At 41.2% G+C, this 20963-nt stretch overlaps 1 long non-coding RNA gene across 1 annotated transcript in view; it reads left to right on the top strand.

The window, feature by feature from the left end:
- The window catches only part of LOC308560004, a 41245-nt gene that overhangs the window by 18518 nt on the left and 1764 nt on the right, over positions 1-20963 (top strand). The window contains exons 2-3 of the long non-coding RNA XR_013999239.1: positions 8656-8753; positions 16686-16837. This is a non-coding gene — a long non-coding RNA (uncharacterized lncRNA). The remainder of the gene's footprint in view (positions 1-8655; positions 8754-16685; positions 16838-20963) is intronic.

Below are 20963 nucleotides of genomic sequence, written 5' to 3'. Positions count from 1 at the left end.
AGGTAGACTGGGGCTAGATCAGGTGGGCTTTGTTAGCCATAGCAAGACACTTAGATTCTATTCCAATGTAATGGGATACCATTGAAGGGTCTTCAGCATTGATGTGACATGATCTGATTTATACTTATAAAAGATTAATTTAAATTGCTGTGGGGAAATGAATTGGAGGGGGAAGAAAGGAAGCAAAAAGACCTTCAGTAGCTTGGACTAGGTGGTAGTTGGGGAAGGTATGAAACATGACCAAAATTGGGACATATCTGGATGATATAACAGGACTTGCTGATAGTTTGGCTATCAGGAGTGGGGTGGGGCTAAGTGAAAGAGAGGAATCAAAGATGACTCCTAGATTTGGGGCCTAAACAATTGGATCAGTGTTAGTGCCACCATCTGAGATAGAGATGACGGGGGAGGAAGCCAGTGGGGGGCAATGGAAGAAAATTGGAGTGTATAAGTAGAATAACCCAACGTCCATGAAGAGATGAATGGGTAAACAAAATGAAGTATATCCATACAATGAAATTGTATTCAGCTACAAAAAGGAATGACATACTGATACATGCTACAACATGGCCAAACCTTAAAAAACATTATGCTAAGTGAAAGGAGTCAGACACAAAAGGCCACATACTGTATGATCCTACTTATATAAAATATCCAGAGTAAGCAAATCTATAGAGTCAGAAAGTAGATTAGTGTTTGCTGGCGGCTCAGGGTGGGGAGAGGAAATGGGGAATGACTTTGATGGAGCTTTCCATCAGGGATGATGAAAAAGCTCTGGAGCTAGACAGTAGAGATGGTTGCATAACATTATGAATGTACTACATGCCATGGAATTACACACTTTAAAATGGTTACCGTGGTAAATGTTATATGTATTTTACTACAATAAAAAATCTGAGACAACAAAAATTTTGGAATGTATGTAGGTAAACTTGAGTTTAGTTTGGGACATATTAAATTTGAGGTGCCTATTAGACATTCAAGTAGAGCTGGATGGAGGAATCTGAAGATCAGGGGAAAATTCAGGACTGGGGAAATAAATCCAGGAGTCATCACAGTAGGTATGGCATTTAAAGACTGAGGAGGACTGGGCAGAGAGAAAAGAAAGAGAAGACTGAGCCCTGGACTAATGGGATACTGTGAGATCAGGAACAGGAGGAACCAGCAGAGCAGAGTGGGCACGCTGGCCCCACAAAGCAGTAGGAAAGTCAGGAAGGTACAGCATCTCTGGGGCCCAGGAAGAGAGCGTCTTGGGGACAAGGGGTGACAAACACATCAGTTGCTGCTGAAAGATGGAGTAAGATGAAGACAGTTCTGTTCTGTGTGATGGAGGTCCCTGTGCTCTTTACAGAGCTGCTCCTGATGGCTAAATGCATTATTGTAGTAAAAAATGCTTGCTTAAAAAAAAATTTTTTTTTTTTGCATCTATCAATTTCTGAAACATGTATTAAAAATTTCCACCATCATAGATTGTAGATTGAACAATTTTAATTTCTTCTTGTATTTCTAATGTCTTTTGCTCTTTAAATAGTTAAGTTCTGTATTAAGTGAATAAAGGTTCTTTTTTTTATTGATTTCAGAGAGAGGAGGGGAGAGGAAGAGAAAGATAGAAACATCAATGATGAGAGAGTCATTGATCAGTGGCCTCCTGCACGCCCCCTACTGGGAATCAAGTCTGAAACCCAGGCGTGTGCCCTGACTGAAAATGGAACTGTGACCTCCTGATTCACAGGTTCATGCTCAACCACTGAGCCACGCCAGCCGGGCTGAATAAAGGTTGTTGCCTCTCATGTATTGTTAGTGAATTGTGATGTTTTTCATTTGGAAATAGCATTTTATCCCTTTAATGTTTTAGATGTCTCCTTTTTAAATGGCATATAGCTGGATATATGTATTGTTTTTACTACAAGTCAAAGCTCATTTCTTTTAAGGGAACTTAACTCATTCACATTTTTATTGTTAATATATTTAAACATATTTGTGTTATGTTATCTTGGTTTATATTTTCCGTTGTGGTTGCTTTTTTTGCTGTTTCTTCTTTCTCCTTTTCTTGCCTTTTGTTAGATTGATTGGATTTTCTTTGTTCCATTTGTTTTCCTTTAAGGTTGGCAAAGTTATATATTCAGTTTCAGTTATTTAGATGGTTAACTTAAAATTTGAACTCTCATGGTTATACTTGGGTTTTTTTTTAATCAGCATCTAGAGTTAATCCATCTTTATCTATTCTCCTTAAACAAGAAATTTATATTCTCTCACTTCCTCCTTCAGCCACACTATCTCTACAAGTGTAAGCAACTTTAACAAATTAGTTTTATTCTAGTTACGTAATACTATTTGTTTTTTTTCTGACTTACCTTTTTAATTTTTATCCAACATTATTTTTCTTTGGATTACTTTTTGTCATTATTATTTTGCTCAAGTGCATTTTTTAAATTGAATTTAGTGGGGTGACATTGGTTTGCAAAACCATACAGGTATTAAGTGTACAAGTCAACAAAACATCATCTGCACATTACACTGTGTGCGCATTGCCCCAATGTCCCCATTCCCCCACTTTTGCCCACTTCCACCTAGCGCCCCCCATTCTCTCTGGCTATCACCACATTGTTGTCTGTGTGGAGAACATATTTGTCAATGATACATCTGATCAGGGGTTAATTTCCAAAATATATAAAGAACTTTTTCAACTCAACACCAGGAAGACAACCCAATAAAAAATGGGCAAATGAATAGACACCTCTCCAAAGAGGACATACAGGCAGCCAATAAACATATGAAAAAATGCTCAACATCACTAATCATCAGAGAGATGCAAATTAAAACCACAATGAGGTATCACCCCATGCTTGCCAGAATGGCTCCATCAACAAATCAACAAACAGTGAATGTTGGTGAGGGTGTGGAGAAAGGGGAACCCTAGTGCACTCTTGGTGGGAACGAAGACTGGGGCAGCCACTGTGGAAAACAGTATGGTGGTTCCTCAAAAAATTAAAAATGGGGCTGCCTTTTGACCCAGTGATCCTACTTTTGGGAATATATCCTAAGAAACACAAAACACTAATTCAAAAGAATACATACACCCCTATGTTCATTGCAGCGTTATTTATAACAGCCAAGACACGGAAACAGCCCAAGTGCCCATCAGTAGTAGATGAGTGGATAAAAAAGCTGTGGGACATTTACACAATGGAGTGCTATGCAGCTTGAAAAAGGAGTACCCTTTGTGACATCGTGGATGGACCTGGAGAGTATTATGCTAAGTGAAATAAGCCATGCAGAGAAAGACAAATACCATATGATCTCATTTATATGTGGAATCTAAAGAACAAAATAAACTGACAAACAACTGAGAGAGGCATGGACACATGGAACAGACTGACAGCTGTCAGCGGGTTGGGGGGATAGGGGACTGGAGGAAAGAAGCTGAAGGGATTCAGGAAGTGCATTTTTGAGTCCTGTAATTATTTTAGAGATAGTGTGTTTGTGGCAAAACTTCTGAGTCATGTTATGTTAAAAAATGTTTCTAATTTGCTGTCACACATGAATGTAAGTTTACCTTCATATAAATTTCTAGATTCAAAATCATTTCCCTTCAGAATTTTGAAGCTATTGCAGCACTGCTGATGAGAAGTCTGATGCTAATCCACTTCTTGTTCCTTTGTAGATTTGATTCATGTGGAATTTTTCAGAATCATGTTCTTTATCTGTGGGTTTCTTAAATTTCACCGGGATTCGTCAGTGGGCCCTTTCAATCTATAAGTTGTGCTTTCGTCAGCTCAGGGAAATTTTTTTCATTTTTTTCCCTTGACGATTTCTCCTTTTATTGTTTCTGTACTTTCTTTCTGGAGATTCTATTATATGGATTTCAGATCATCTTGGTAGGTTTCCATATTGCTTAAATTCTCTCTGATATTTTACATTTACTTTGTCCTTTTTATTTCAAATTTTGGGAGAGTTATCTTTATCTTTGGATTACTAATGTGACTTTCAGTTGTATAGGTTCCACTGCTTGCTTATTCATCCATTCATTCATCCATTCAACAATTGTTTAGTGACTTCCTAGGATGTACCACGCATTTTAAATGCTGAGATGCAGGGGTGAATTAAGTCCTCTTACTGGATTTTTATTTTCCAGTAACTCTTACTCTCTGAATGCTCTTATTGTATGTAGGCAAAATATTCTCAAACATCCTCCAATGTACTAAATAGACTCTTTTTTTTTTTTTTTTTTTGGTCTAAAATGAACATTTTATTCTGATCTCTTCTTCCAGGTCAAGTCTATTTGTTCCTTTTTGTCTACTTGACTCCCATGCTGTTGTTTTTTAATTTCTGGAGATCCTGGGTTACTTTTTACTTTTTAAGTGAAGAGCTAGGTTGATTATTGTAGGTCAGTGGCATGGGTTTTATCTGTGTCTGTGTGGGTGTGCTAACTGACAGACATCTCCCCTGAATGCAAGATCTAAGTTCTGCGTAGGTGGGTGGAGAATGTCGCAGGAAGCATTTACTTAAAGATGAGAGGGTATGGAGTAGGTAGGCAGGTAGGACATTTTAAAAAAAACCACAAAACTTTAACTTTTTTGTGTGTGTATGTGTTTTTTATTTGATTTCAGAGAGAGAAGGGGAGAGGGAGACAGAGAGAGAAACATCAGTGATGAGCGAGTCATTGATCGGCTGCCTCCTGCATGCCCCCTGTTGGGAATCCAGCCCATAACCTGGGCATGTGCCCTGACTGGGAATTGAACCATGACCTCCTGGTTCATGGGTTGACGCTCAACCACTGGGCCACACTGGCTGGCCAGGTAAGGCATTTTGTATCATTTAATATATCTTTATTGACTTCAGAGAGAGGAAAGGAGAGGGAGAGAGAGATAGAAACATCAATGATGAGAGAGTCATTGATTGGCCGCCTCCTGCATGCCCCCTACTGGGGATCGAGCCTGCAACCCGGGCATGTGCCCCAACCAGGAATCGAACCCTGATAGCCTGGATCCCAGGTTGACTCTCAACCGCTGAGCCACGCTCGGCTGGGCTCAGCCAGAATTCTTGACTATAAGTAACAGAAACTGGGTCTGGCTAATTAATACAGAAAAATAATTTATCAGCAGGCTATTGTGTGGCTCACAGAACTGATCAGAAAATCAGGCTTGGAAAACCAGCAGGAACCAAGTGGTCCACTGCCAAGGATACTCTGTAGAAATAGCTTGGTTAGGTCATTGGTTAGCCTTTGTGGGTGTCTCTCCACATTCAGGTCCTGGGTGGAATAGCCAACACTCCAATTGCCAAACCAGGAAGCAGGCTTATATGCCAGGCACCCATATGTAGTAGGCAGAAAAAATAGCCTCAAAGATGCTCATGTCCTAATCCCTGAAACCTATAAACCTGCTCCCTCACATGGCAAAAGAGACTTTGCAAATGTGATTAAGTTAAACAATTTGAGAAAAGTGAGTATCCTACATTATCTAGGTGCACTCTATTACAGGATTCCTTAAAAGTAGAGAAGCTTTCTTAGCTGTGATGAAAGGGAGATATGACTATGCAAGAAGGGTCAGAGAGATGTAATGTTACTGTCACTGAGGATGGAGGAATATGGTGTCCACAAGAGCTGGGAAATTCAAAGAACAAATTCTTCTGTAGTCTCCAGAAAGGAATGCTGACTCCTTGGTTTTAGCCCCAGACTTCTGACCTACAGAACCATAGAATAATAAATTTGTGTTGTTTAAAGCCACTAACTTTGGGGAAATTTGTTATGGCAGCAACAGAAAACCAATATACCACACATTTATTAGTATTTACCTGCCATGGTGCTAAGGCAAGGAAGCTTTCACTCTGGTGGCAGACTGTACATTTTCTTCTTTGCAGAGCTACCTATCATCTCCTAACAATTCCTCCTGTGTAACCTCCCAATTCCCACCTCCACTCCTGTCTCCCCTCCCCAGGCCAAAGACTACTGATGTTATCTTTCTGCCAGTTTAGGGTCAGGGGAAGCTCAATGGGCCCCATGTTCTGGATACAGTTCTTTAATAAATTACCCTGATGGTTGATTCAGAGGCTTCTGCTGTATTATTGCAAATGTCTGAGTTTGGAATTTCTCTGGATTTGCTCTTATCTTTTCATTATTTTAATCATCTATTTGGTTTATTTTCTGTAGTCAGTTTTGGGATGTGATTTTTTTCTTCACTTTTGTCAATGGTGATTTCATTTAACTCTATCTTCCAGATATTTCAAAATTTTCTGACAATTGTGGCCTTTCCTGTTTACCAGTGCTGCTTGGATTTCTTCTTTAAGAACAACTTTCCACCTGTCAGCATATGAAAATCTGGGTGAAGGGGACATGGTTCTGTTATTTGGACTGTATGTTCTATGCCTGGGATTCAGACAGAATTCAAAGGACTAAAAAGTTCCCTGAAGAGTAGGCTGTGTGAGCCATGTGGGCCATTGTCTCAGAGCCGGCAATGGGAGAAATGCAAGTTAATGGTGCATTAGCTCTAGGGCCATCCAGGAGCAAGCAGATGGAACACCTGCTTGGGAGGATCCAGTGGACATCAGGGATGCCCCTGAACAGGAAAAAACAGAGCTGTGTTCAAGCCTCAATTTTGCCCCCTGCCAACTATGTAACTTTAGGCAAGGTTAGCCCCTGTGAGGTTCAGTTTCTCCACTTGTAAAATGGGGATAACACCATCTATCAGATAGGGCTACTGCAAAGATTAAACGAGATAATACTGGTAAAATGCTTAACATAGGCTTGGTATACTATAATATTGAATATTTACTGAGTGCATTTACATGGATTAATCTTGTTTAATCCTGATTATTAAGTCTATTACACAGATCAGGAAACTGAGGAAGAGAGACTTTAAGTAAGCGGCTTAAGGCTGTGATCATTAAGTGGCAGAGCAGGGATTTCAACCTGGGCCGTTTGGCTCTGTCATCTCTGCACACACACAATGCTATAGATTAACTCATGGGTGAGGGCTATGGGGCTGACTGCTCTTCTCTGGCTTTTAGATTTTTCTGTGCAGTTTTGAGGCAGGGAGACAGATTAATTTTAGTAATTGGGAAGAGACTGAGTTAGCAAAAGGGGACTAAGTTACCCCAGTAATAGGCAAGCTGGAGCTAGCAGATCATTGTAGGTTATTGTTTAGTATCTGTTGGCTTGTTTGCTTTTATTATGTGTTTATTTTATGAAGGTAAAATTTGCATAACAGTAAAGTACACATATCTTAAGTGTACACCTCAGTGAATTTCCACACGTTTATACCCGTGTAATCACCATCCAGATCAAGATATAGAAAGTTTCTAGCCCCCGAGAAGGCCCCCTTGTGCCCACCCCCCCAGGTCAATACCTGGCCAAGGGTAACTGCTGTACTATGATGACTAACCTCTGTCATCATAGGTGAGTTTAGTCTGTCTTGACTTCATATAAATGGAACATACAGTTTGTGCTCTTTCATGTCTGGTTTCTTTTACTTTGTATTTTATTTTGATAAAGAACCGGATGCTTTGCAGGCCATGAATCTGTGAGCAGATGACCACAGTGTGTGAGCAGGTAGCCCGCATCTCCCAGTGTAACGCCTAAGGGCTCTGTACACAAGGGCAGCTCTTTGCGATCTTGCGCAGCTGTGGGGGGTGGGGAAGAGGAAAAACCTGCCTGGGCAGGGCTGCCATCTGCTGACACCCTGCGAAGGCTCTCAGGACTCGGGGGTAAACACTGCTGCTACGCGGTAGCTGTGAAGTGAATGGTAGGTAGTTCCTTTTATTTCTGCGGTTCCCTGTGAGTCAGGTTTTAAGATGAGACAACTGCGTAACTTGCTTGAGGGTGGCACCTTCTTTGCCCTCCTGCAATTGTGGCGCAGTGGAAAACACTGAATTGCTCTGTACACTTGGGTGCAGCCTCTGGGGAATGTATCTTCCCAGGATAGAGGCACATCTGCCTTCCCTGGGAAACACTGCCTTCCATTGCCTCCCTTTTGGGGATAATTCTAGCTTTTTTTCTGGAAGAGCCAAGAACTCTCAAAATCCTGGTTGGGGCTTTTTCCAGAGCAGCTTCTGAAACACAAAGAAACTCTTTTTTTTGTTTGTTTGTTTAATATATCTTTATTGATTTCAGAGAGAGGAGAGGAGAGGGAAAGAGAGAGATAGAAACATCAATGATGAGAGAGTCATTGATCGAGCCCGCAACCCGGGCATGTGCCCTGACCAGGAATCGAACCCTGAACTCCTGGATCCTAGGTCGACGCTCAACCACTGAGCCACGCCCGGCCGGGCCACGAAGAAGCTCTTAAACCTCTTACTCCTGAGTGCAAGAAGGCCCCATGCCTTAGAACAAAAAGCCAAGTTTCCTTCTAGGGAGGAAGAAAGGAGAAAATCACCCTTCCCTTCTGTCAAATAAGCCTCCAATAGAAATAGGAACAGGGCACAAGCGACTGTGTCTGTGACCTACCCTGTACTCCTAGGTTCCTCATCCCCGCTCTGGGATCACCACAGGGAAACCTGGCAGAGTCACAGGACAGTCCTCTTGGCCCCAGTTCTTCAACTACAAAATGGCGCTGATGCCAACCTTACCAGGGCATTGTCATTAGTAAATGAAATGAGCTATTTGTAAAACTTGATACTAGGGTTCGAATACGTGTATTTTCTTCTCTTTTTTTCCTACAGGAGGAACCACCTGCTTGTGTGGAAGTCTGAGTATCTGAACGGGGTGGCCCAGATTACAGGGCCCCGAGAACAGAGAAGTGATGCATTTTGCCAGGTAGGTGCAGCAGGCTGGGGCCCCCGGAGACTTTTCTGCCCTTCTCTTTATAGCGCCGAGCAGGTGGTTGGCATGACTTGGCAGGTACTGGGAGGTACCTGCGCGCTCAGTAGTGCGCAAACCTGACCGACCATTAGAATTACATGGAGAGTTTAAAAACGTTTCTACCCTAGCCCCTTACTTTCTCTACCCTGAATAATAATAAGACTCAGTAGGGATGGGGGAGATGAAAATACTTATTTAAAAAAATCTTCAGGTGATTCTGATGACCGGTAGGTTTAGAGACTAAAGCACAGGTGCGCACAGACACAGCTCAGAGCTACGCCCAGAGCCAACACGGTTTCCCAGGCACGAGCCTGAGGGAGCCCCCTGGCTGCCCAGGGTGAGTGCTGCCTCTCTAACAGCTCGCTGCAAAACAAATGCTGAATGCTATTTTGGCTTTTTGCCTTTTTTCATAAAAGTGAAAATCCTCTTCAGATTTCTTCCTGTTAGCAAAAACTGGTACTAATGTAGGTCTTTTGTAAAAGCAAAGCAATGTAACCTGAACTTTTGAAAAGTGGGGGACACCTGTATGATTTCCTTTAGGACCTTAATGTCTTTGCTGGGAAATTCCCATCCGAATTTCCCCCCGGCCTCTTGTCACTGTTTCATCCTGATAAAAGTGAGAACCAAACTAGTGTCTCGAGCTAGTTTCCAAATGACTCAAGTAGAGGTCTAGGAGATGCTTGGCATATTCAGGAAAATACCTAGATGTATCAGAGGTATCGTTTCAATACCTCATTGCAGGCCATCCTCATAGATCTTTTGCACACAGTCTGGAGCTTGAAGAGTGTCTTCATCATGCATGTTTTTTGAGAAAAGTTGAATACTGTCTGTCTGTGCTGGTGTGTGTGTATGTGTGTGGCTTTTTTTGGGGGGGTGTGTGGAATAATGAAGTCATAATGGAGGAAAACTGGCTTACTTCTGTCGAGAGGTTTGATTTTTGTTTTTTGCTGTGAAATGACACTTTTTTGCTGTCAAATGAAATTGTTAGACTTTGCTTGCTTATTATAAAAAGCAAACAAAGTCTAACAATTGAGTTTCTTGGTTCTAAATACACCAGGTTTAAACCTTCTCAAAATAAACAGAGCTTTACCAGAAGTGAATAAATGACTGCAAGTCTTCATATCCTGTCATTCCTCCCACATTGACCCCTCCAATCCCACTAGATTATTTTTGAGGTATTTGCAGTAAATTTCAGATGTCATATCATTTCTGCTATAAATATATCAGCACGTATCTCTAAAATATAAGGACTCCTTTAAAAAACATAAGCACATATTTGGATTCAGTAACTCTAGCAAAATGAAGAGGTGTATTCTCAAAAACAAAACAAAATATAACCACATTACTCCTAAAAATTTCGATAAAAATTCCTTAATATCATCAAATATTTTTTCCATTGTTTCTGAATTTTGCTGATTACTTCCTTCTGGTGTTGTTGAACAAGATCCTCTGTTCCCTGTACTTCCTGTAAGCTGAATGCTAGATCTAGAGGTTTAAACTGATTTGGTTTGTTTTTTGGCAAGAACACTTTGTAGGTCGCATTGTACAATTCCATAGGAAGGCAAATGACGTTAGCAGGCACTAATTACCATTGCTGAAAGGTTTTCTTCTTCATTTCTGACCACCCCTCAACCCAGCCATCAAGGTACCCCCCCTCCCAGACACACCTCACTCATACCCTCTCCTTTGTACTGTTTTAACTGACTAGAAAATGGTTACTTGATTGTAAGCTTGTTTCAAAGGCATAATTTCCTCAGAAAATAATCAGAAGGCTCCATTAACCTTCAGCATATGTAAATGGAATTTTTGTCAATTCATACCTATGGTAACATTGTTGGTTATCTATTCAAATGCCATCCCTCCCACCCTTTTAATGTGCTAGCATAGCCCACCTCCCACTTAAGAGGCTGACCAGCTCTTTCCTTTTCAAATCCTGACTGGTTTGGGGGAAACTCTTTCCTTCTTAGTGAAGTTGTTCTCAGCTCTTTGACTTTAGATAATGTATGAGATTATTATTTGAGCTTCAGTGGCCGTCTTCTGGCCACAGGGGCAAGCTTGAGGATTAACACCAGTGTGCTCAGGATGATGGGTTGGAAATGTGGGAAGAGTCCAGGTCCTCAGCAAGTCCCTGAGCCACTGAAATAGCCAAATCTGCAGATGCCATACCTCCAGACTTATTACGTGAGATTATACATTCAATCCACTTTTAGTTGATCATTTGCAGCTATAAACAACCTAACCAGCATACCAGGTATAGTCAAATAAATCTCTGAGCCACTATTCTTAATATTTAAAGCCTGATATAGAGAATAAAACCTATAGACCTTCACCTTGAGTTTCCCACAAAATCAGTCTTTCTTATCCACTCTAATAGAGCTAAAATGATATGGATAGCACAAAATATTGAATCATCAAGATTAACTTATTCTGATGGCATATTTTTAACAATATCGGCTTTTGATAAGATACAAGTTGAAAAAGCATACAGCAACTTAAAAGTGGAAGTGGAGGCCTACAGACCTCTATGATGGCGACAGGAACTGGAGTTAAAATATTTTCCAAGGATCATTCTCCAAGCACATAATGAAGAGCTGACTTTGAGTGTTGGCAACAAAGGGAAGCGTTTCTCCTATCCCACTATGCAGGACATAATGTTCTTATTAAGTAGGGGAATTAGAATTTCTGAATCTCCTCCTTTGCAACAAAACAATTCCCAGGTTTTAAACTGAATGCACAAGATTGACAGGCAGAATGATGAGGATTGAATTTAAAAACAGTTTGATGTTTGAAATCTGGTGAAGAAGCAGCTGAAGAACTGAGAAAGTAAAGGATAGCTGACGACCTGTCCTGTACTTGCTCCTGCTTTTGCTATTTTTCATTTATTGAGATATAATTGACATACAACGTTACGCTTCTGCTTCTTGTATTTTGCATTCCCAGACTGTGTTGTTTGGAAGCAAAGCTTCATTGTGTTTTTGTTTTGTTTTTTTGTCAGTAGACTACACCTTTATCCTTGCAGGGACAGTGACGACAGCAAGCGGTTCCAGGAAACCCTCCTTAACAAACCTTCTCTTTGTGTTGTGTGAGGAAGCTCTGGCCCATACATGGATGACATCAGGAGGCTTCCCACCCACCCCTCTGGATCTCTCAATGTACAGAGACTCATTGTTAATGTCTTTCACCCCAAAGCTACTGGTTCTTGCTGGCTTTTCTCACTGTGAAGATGGGGATCATGCATCCCAGATTAAAAAAAAAAAAAAAGCCGTTTGATACCATGTATCAGGTCATCTGCCCTGGTGTCTGATTGGGAAAATATGATCACCTTAAGTATGGCACAACCCTGTGCAGCTTCTCTGCCTGCTTGGAGGTTTTCCCCTACACATCTCATTGTTTTGGGTATTTCTTTAGGTGGTATCCCTTCTCCTTTGTCTAGTAAGCAAAATTTCCCCTGTGTCTTCAGTAGAAATACCCTCTTTTCAGGGATCCTGCCTAGAAGTGATTTCAACATAGTCAAGACTAAAATTAGCCCTGGCTGGTGTGGCTCAGTTGGTTGGTGTGTCTTCCCATGCACTGGAAGGTTGTGGATTCAATCCCTGGTCAGGGCACATACCTAGGTTGTGGGCACATATCCAGTTGGGGTGTGTATGGGAGGCAATCGATTGATGTATCTCTCCCACACTTATGTTTCTCTCTCTCTCTCTTCTCCTCCTCTCTTCTCTCTTCTCTCTTCTCTCTTCTCTCTTCTCTCTTCTCTCTTCTCTCTTTCTCTCCCTTCCTCCCTCTCTGAAATCAACAATAATAATAAAAATTAGACAAAGTAAGGCAGGAGCCTATCTCCCTATGAAAAGCTACCTGATCAAATTCTGAGTAAGTTAAATGTCCATTGTTACAATACAGTTCAAAGCCTTTAAAAATGCATAAGGTGATGCATTTGAACTGGTGAAATAAGTTATTTTGGAAAATCACTGAAGGGAAGAAGAAAGGGAAGGTAAGGGTTCAGCTTTGGAGATCAGATTAGAGCAGAGAGCAACCTTCAAACTCACTTGGGGCAGAATTGCTGTCAACAGGATGTATGTCAGTCAGTGGGGTCACCATTTGCTCTGACACTGTGGTTGGCGAACATACCAGAATCTCTGTTGTTTTCCAGGTCCTGAATGCAGTGAGACACACACACCAAAGGTGCTTAGGAGATAGTTGCTGACCTACAATGACAAGTAACTTTTATTGTATTTACCATGTTTGCCACATGAGATAAATATATTGCTATCATCTTTCTGGTTCAGAGAATCAAAGAATGCTTGAAATGCCATGAAGAATGTTTATACTTGAAGATAGTTTTTCAGGGGAGTAGAGCTTTGATTTTCCAGATTTTTTTTTTACCTGACCATGAAGCAAGAATATTAAGAATAAAATTTAGGAGAGGGCAGACAATCCTTGGGTGTAAGGAGACTGGTAATGGCTAGGGACAGCTGAATAAATAACATATATTTATCTGACTCCCTGGGCCTTTACCCAAGCCTTTTTACAACTACCAGGTGTTTTATAGACATATTTTTCTATGAAGTAGTCAAACTGTAAACAGTGAATCCTGACTGTCACGTCTTAAAAGAGAGAGAGAGGGAGGGAGGGAGGAGCACCACCATCGTTTTCCTAATGGAAATGTCTTTTGTCTCTGTCCCTAGAAGCTCAGAACTAGGGGTGTGAGGGCAGATCTTGAGGCTGTGAGCTGTCACATGGCCTTTGCTCTGCTTTCAGCCCCCCCTGACTGTGGGCTGTGTCGGTCTGCTCGCCTATGTAACCGTGGTGCTCGGATAGGAATGCCTCTACCCACTGTGCCCCAAGCACAGTCCCACAGTGTTTTGTACAGTAGTTCCCCGGGATCCTCAGTTTTGCTTCCCAAGGTTTCAGTTACCTGCAGTCCACTGCAGTCCACAAATATTAAAGGGAAAATTCCCGAAATAAGCAATTTGTAAGTTTTAAACTGTGTGGGGAAGTCTGATGCCGTCCCGCTCTATCCCGAGTCATCTTGTCTGTCGACTCAACACTGTACGTACAGTACAATAAGCTATTCTGAGAGACCATATGTACATAACTTTTATTACAGTATATGGTTATAACTGTTCTATTTTATTATTGGCGATTGTTGTTAATCTGTTACTGTGCCTAAGTTATAAATTAAACTTTATCATAGGTATAGGAAAAAACATAGTGTATACAGGATTTGGTACTATCCGTGGTTTCAGGCATCCACTGGGGGTCTTAGGACATATCCCACCTGGAAAAGGGGGAACCACTTACTGTACACAGAATGGTGGTGCTCAGCAAATGTTCGTTGGGTAGATAAACTATCATGTATTGTTAAGCAATATTTGTGAATAGTGTAGTTTCTTCATGTTCGTAAGTTCCTTGGGCCAAGGATTAAATCTTATGTACCCAAATATCTCTTAGTATACAAATGTGTGCACTCAGTAAGTGTTTGTGTCTCACTGAGCGGAGGAGAGGCTACATCACGAATACCATGGGGAGCCTGCGTTACTAACCTTCATGCCCATATCACCAGCAGTGCCTATTTAGCAAGAGAAATGTTTTCCCCCTTCCTTTCAAGGTCTCAAAAAGAAAAAAAAATCATAGTAAGTGTTAGAAAAGGGCATGAAAGAATTATTTAGGGTCAACCTTTTTATTTTATAAATAAAAAAAATTGGATCTAGAGAGAGACAGTGACTTCCCCAAGAAAAAATTTGAGTGTCCTTTAAAGTCATTTTTCTCTTCCTGAAATATTTTAAAATTTTACCCAAAATATCCTCCTTTCACGGCTATATATATATCTGTCCTCAAATAGTTGTTATAATCAATTACTCCTTAAGAAAACTCTTAAAGCTTTTAGCTAGTTATTTCCCATATGACACATTTCAGGAGTTAAGTAACAAGTTCTCACCGAGACATCAAGATAAAATATATGACAAACCAAAGAGAGGAGTCATAAAAGGTTAGAAAACTTCAAAGGGATTATCCAAAAAGTGGTAACATGACTCAGATCCTTTGCCTCCTACATTCAAGGCAAAAAGATGTTGGGGCCCTGAGGGGGCTTAATAAGTAGCACCTGTCTTCCCCACCCAGGTTCTGAAAAAACGGAGAAATAAAACGAAAGGTAGACGATGAAGGCCAAAATGTCACCTTCATTACTGAAAAGGGCCGAGCTGGAAGGCAGGCCTCAGTGTAGCAGCCAAGTGGGGCTGTTGAGGGAACCCCGGGTTTAGGCTGACCTGAGCAGAACAGGTATGTGCCTGAGGGCAGGACCACTACCAAGAGGAAGGAGGGAGGCCAGGCTAAGCTTTCCCAGCGAGTGAATAGTGATAGTAAGTGGTGCGAGGAAGAGCCCAGAGTGTTACAGCTGGTTCAGGACTCTCCACAGTAGGGACAGCCATCCCATAACAAAAAGGGGGGTTGAAGATTTTGAGGGAAGGTTTGCAAAAAGGGTTTCTCTGGAGGAGAACAGTCCGAAAGACCCTCCCACCCCAAAGTTTCATTCCCATTGAAAAGGCTTCATTCAGAAAGCTTTACATACATCTCCTGAGGCTTGGAGGATGCCTGTGGAGGATGCTGAGGGCTGGTGTTTACTTCCCACCTGGAAATTTTAAAAGAAAAGACAATTCCAATAGTAGGAGTGAAGGAGAGGTGGCTGGACTGGGTTGGCCAGGGTTGGGAGGGAGGGAGAGGGGAGAGGAAGGGGAGGGGAGGGGAGGGAGAGAGAGAGAGAGAGAGAGAGAGAGAGAGAGAGAGAGAGAGAGAGAGAGAGAGAGAGAGAGAGAGAGGGAGGGAGACAGAAACTTAGCTCCTGTCCTACAGGGCCACCTAGAGGAGCTCTTAGGCTTCTGCAAGGAGAAGCTGGAGTTTTGATGTAGAGCTGAGGCATTTTAGGTGATTAAGGGAACTTCAGGTGAGAGGCCCCCTACATGACGAACAGGTGGCTTTCAATATCGTAGCTTAGCCCAGAAAGAGAGACGACACCTAATGAGACAAGCAGCCAGTGAACTTTTTCTCTCTTCCCCCTCTAATTCTCTTCCCTCTTCCTGCTTTGACTCTGGAACAAACCATGGTTAGTGAAATGGGGTCGGGCAGTTGGGAACACGAGGTAGAGGAAAGGAAAAGATAGACTCTGCCCCCTTCCCTGGTTTCTCAGCTGCAGAAGCACCCAGATGGGTGAAGGGGAGACTTTTACCTTTAAATCTGATTCCAAGAATTGATTATTTTTACAAGATTGGGTATTCTGACTCTTTATTTGAAACTGTATTGGAGACTTAAAATGTCTGAAGGACCTTTTTATTTTATTTATTTTAAAAATTGATTTTAGAGAGAGAGGAAGAGAGGGAGGGAGGGAGGGAAAGAGAGAAACATCCATGTGAGAAACATTTATCAGTTGCCTCCCACACGCATCCCCACTGGGAATCAATCCGGAAACTTGGGCAAGTGCCCTGACTGGGAATCTAACCCGCCACCCTTCGGTGAACGGGTCGACACTCCAGCCAAGCCACGCTGGCCAGGGCTGTAGAACCTTTTTATTATTTAAGAATATTTCAAAACAAGTCCTAGGATTAAGGAGATTTTCATCCAGTGGCGGGGTAAGGACTTTCTCCCACTGAGTAATTTTAAAAGAAACATCATAAACAAGGTTGCTTTCTGAATTGAATAGGTTTTCTTCACATCGAGCAGCCCATTGACTTTGTTTGGTTGGTTATTATTTCTGACGCCCACCAATGTGGGATGTTTTGGTGGCGTCCTTACATTTACTGAGCGTGCTGCCTAGACCAGTATTTGGGTCACTGAGAAAACTGGAGACGCCAGCCGGCCAAGGGCCGAATCCCACTGATGGATTTGCTGTTTCCCCAGGTAGCATGGCGCACAGCAGCTCCGGGGCTATTCCTCCAGCAAGTTATGCACTCCCGAAGGGAAATGATAAATGCGTCCTACTCAGTGACAGTGAGCTTCCTGTGATCTCCTCCCAAAGCACTCTCCTAGCAAATGGCACTGCCATTGGACCTGCTGGTGAGTAAACTGAATGAAATATGTTAAAAGGCCCCATCTAATCCTGCCCAAGCCTGGCAGAGGAGGCCAACTGGAGTTTTCATTAGCGTCTCCCAACACCCTTTGTTGTTTGATCAGCATAGTTTCCCCTGTAAGACATTAACAATCCCCAAGACTGCTTTAAGAAGTTTCTTTATTATAAGTGATTGAAAACTGCCAATCACAAATCTGGCAATCCCTTCTCATGAGCTTAAAGACTGTTCTGATTACAATAATTACTTTTTTATGAATATCCTACCTAGAGAGTAACAATTTTACTTTGTCAGACTATACCACACAAAGATGCATCAATTTCATCTGCAATGAAAAATAGGGCCTAATAGCACAGTTATATTTATATGATAGTCAAACATCAAGATGCAACGTAAGTACTTGAACTGAAAGAATTCTAATCATTATTTAACCTTGAGATGATGATTAAGGGTGAAGGCTTGTCAGCTTTCATGAATTGTTTTTTCATGATTTGGCTGTTTTGATTTGATTTTTAAAACTCCATAATTAACACTTATTAACATGTGGGTCTCCCCTCCCCCCATGATATGTGGACAAGCCAAAAACAACAAGAAAAGATTAATAGATATAATAATGGTCAAAGAGAGATTATTAGGTAATTATAAGACATAATTATGTTTCAAGTACAACAGTGCCATGCCCACTGATTTTCTACTTTAATCAGCTAAGTTTCTTCAACCATGATGCAAAGAATGGACACAGTATTTAGGTCTGATCCTATAAGTACATATTGGTTTAATGCAAAGAAAACTGTTCCATTCCTACAGATAGTAATCAGGGTCCAAGTGTGGTCTGAGAACCAGCAGCATCAAGCGTCACCTAGAAGGTGCAAATTGTCAGACTTGCTAAATCAGAATCTCTAGCAGGGGAGCACAGGACTCTCTTACCAAGCCTCCCGGTGATTCTCTGAGGTGTGAGAACCACTGCTTTAGCACCTTGTAACTATTTCCATTGGCTACAGTGAGACATTGGCAAGTATGGAGGCTGCAGTCGCAGCCACACTGTAAGCGTTCCCTGTTAACTGCAGGGCTGTGCCTTCCAGGGGAGCCTTTTGGTCAAGTCCTTGAGTCCAAGGGTTCCTCTCAAATCAATTTTCTTTTCTCTTTAAATCTCCTGAGCTCACAAGCCATAGTTTCTTCCCATTAACAGTCACATTTTAGTTCATCCGCCCTGGTAGAGGGATGTTTATGATACTCTTTATAATGGTCAAAACATTTACACCAGCCTGAATCCCTCCTGCTCTTTCCCGTTACAGCCATTTCCTTGAAGTCATCTTGAGTTGCTTAAAAATGTTTAACATCCAACATGATGCTCTTCTGTATTTCTTTATGGCAGAACTATGATCTTTTGATAGCCCTGCGAGCCAAGATTACTTACCAGGACTCACCAGAAAATGGTATGGAGAGAGACCACATTGTAAGCACACCTAATTCAAGATAACACAGTAGAACACACACTGAACAGAGAGCTGAAGCTCACTGGCCTGGACTGTGCAGTGTTGTCATTACACAATTTTTCTTTGGCTGAGAGGGTAAGGTAGCTCTTAGCATGAAAGAAATGTATCACAGAGTTTGCTAATAGACTATTAGATAGATAAATAGACATAGAGATAATTTTTTAGGGAAAGTATTTTAGAGACAAATAACATTCTAATGAATCAGCACGCATGGGGCAGTGTTAAATGGAGTCAGTGGGTGTGATGAAAAGTAAATGCCATCTTGTGATTTAATCTTCATGTTGTTTCATATAGTCTACATATAAATATATTCTTTTAAAAGGCCCAAATGCAAGGCATACATTTAGAACAGTGGGTCTGGATCCTGAATGTGCAGCAGAATGACCTTTAAGCTTGTTAAAAATATAAATTCCCTGGATTCCAAGAAATGTTATATTGGCGGGTCCAAGGTGGAGCCCAGGTCTGTTTTTAACAAGCATTCCAGGTGATTCTGGCGCAGGTGGTCCTTACCTTTCATTCTGAGAAACACTGCGAGACTGATTCAGGAAGAGGAAAATGCGTGAGTATGAGATGGGAAAGCTCAGCCAATTTCACAGGAACTGTACCTGCTTTGGATCCTTGTAATACATTATGTCAAGCTTTTGAATAGCACATATATTCTGCCTAGTTCTAGAGTTATTTGTGTATTTGCCTCAGTCTCCCCAAAGACTATAAGCTCCCGGCAACACAGGAATTATGTGGTGTACTGACCTTTGTATATTCAGCAGGGCTTACCCTGGGCCTTCACAGTATTGAGAAAGTGCTCAGTAATATCTGTCAAATTAATGAAGGCAATAAGGGTAAAAATGCAATTTGAAGAGTGTGATTAAAACAGTCAGAGAGAGTTTAGTTTTGGCCCCTTTCACCCACTGGCTGTGAGACCTTAGAGTCTCATCTCTCAGTGTGAGTCCAGCATTTGTAACATAGGAGATAAGTTTCTTCCTCTTTCACACGGCTGCAGTGGGGTAAAAATGAGGCAATGCATGTGAAAACACTTAAAAATTGTAGAGCCACTTCAATTGTTTTTTAATATGACTGTCTTTTTGCTGTAACCCCATTTCTCCTGTGAATGAGTGCTGGGTTGTATGACTGAGGCAAAGAACACAAACTTTACTTCTGGCCATTATGGAAAAGCAAATCCTATCATTTGAAATTTAAAAGAACCACAGGACTTTTCCAACTTCAAGGAGAGTGAACAATAAATTAAATACTAAAAATTTATAGTATGAATGGAAGAAATATCCCACAGATAACGAAGAGAGATACACAGGGGAGCAAATTAACTATTCGCATTGCAGTTTGACTCTGAGATGGGGACTTTCAGAAGTCTGCAGGTGTTTAATGAAATGACGGCTGAATTTTAGTGGCTCCCTTGAGATCGCTTAAAATGTAGTAGGTGTCTGATAAGGTGAGCTGAGAAGTGCAGGTATATAACATTGCTTTAAAAACCTCAAGGTAGGAATTACGACCACCTCTCAAGCTGTAAAGAACCGAAGAACTGAAAGACATTAGATCACTTACAAGAGGCAACATGTCCAGGTTGGTAAATGCTGGTGGGGGACTAGAGCCAGTCTGCAGCTCAGTGAGAAAAATAAAGACAACATGCTGTGAGTTTCCCAGGAAACTGCATGTGTTCAGTTGAGCCTACTGTGTTTAAGAGTAGGTCTTTCCTTGTTTTGGCTTATTAAATATCCTTGCTTTTATGAAATGTCAATATATATTTTAACTGGCAAATAAAAAGTTGACAGTGATATTATGACTCTCCATTCAAATTTATTTACTCAGCCTTGAATTTCAATTCTGGATCCATTCAAGGCAAGTGGCTTACGGCAAATTTCTAATCCACTTAGGCTTCGATTTCTCCCTGTGTAAAGTCACAAAGATTAACAATAACATATGCAATAATATGTGCAAAGACCTTAGCACAATTTGTAGTACATTGTAGGTGATCAGTAATTGGTGGTGGTCAGATGAAGAATAAAGACAGTATGTTAGTGTTGTCATCTACAGAAGTAAATTAGAGTGTTGATGGTATAAAATTGTGTTTTCACTACTGAATTTGATGTTTTTCTATTTATTCCGTAGTGGCCCCATTTGGAACCTATCCATGCCTTTGTTCCAAGAGTAATACCGGGGCAGTTTCCCTTTCATGCATTTAGACAACCCAAGAGCCTTGTGCCAGTCCTTAGGAACATTCCAGAATCAGTGGGGGTTGTGCCTACTGGCTGAAGCTCTTGTTGGATCTAGAATTTAAACATATACCATTGGTTCTAGGACTAGTACTTCCCTGTTGCATAATGTGTATCTTTGTATCTCTAATGCTTAAGTCATAATCAGTGTTTGCTGATGATTTGAATGAATAAATGTAAAATGAACCTCAGGGAGTACAGTAGCTCCATAGCATTAAGGTTTTCCCAATCATCTGCTGCATTTTGTTTCAGGGACCTACCAGAAATAGATAGCCTTCTAATAGGTGACCTTTAACTTAATAACTTGCTAAGAAAGACAGCAAACAGGAAAAAAGTGGGAGTTCCTCATTACTAAAACACATTTATGTGAAGTCCATGATGGATATCCCAG

The sequence above is a fragment of the Miniopterus schreibersii genome (assembly GCF_964146895.1).
Source record: "Miniopterus schreibersii genome assembly, chromosome: 7".
Taxonomy (NCBI): Eukaryota; Metazoa; Chordata; class Mammalia; order Chiroptera; family Miniopteridae; genus Miniopterus; species Miniopterus schreibersii.
Note: the sequence above shows the minus strand (reverse complement) of the source record. Positions and strands in the feature narration are given on the sequence as shown.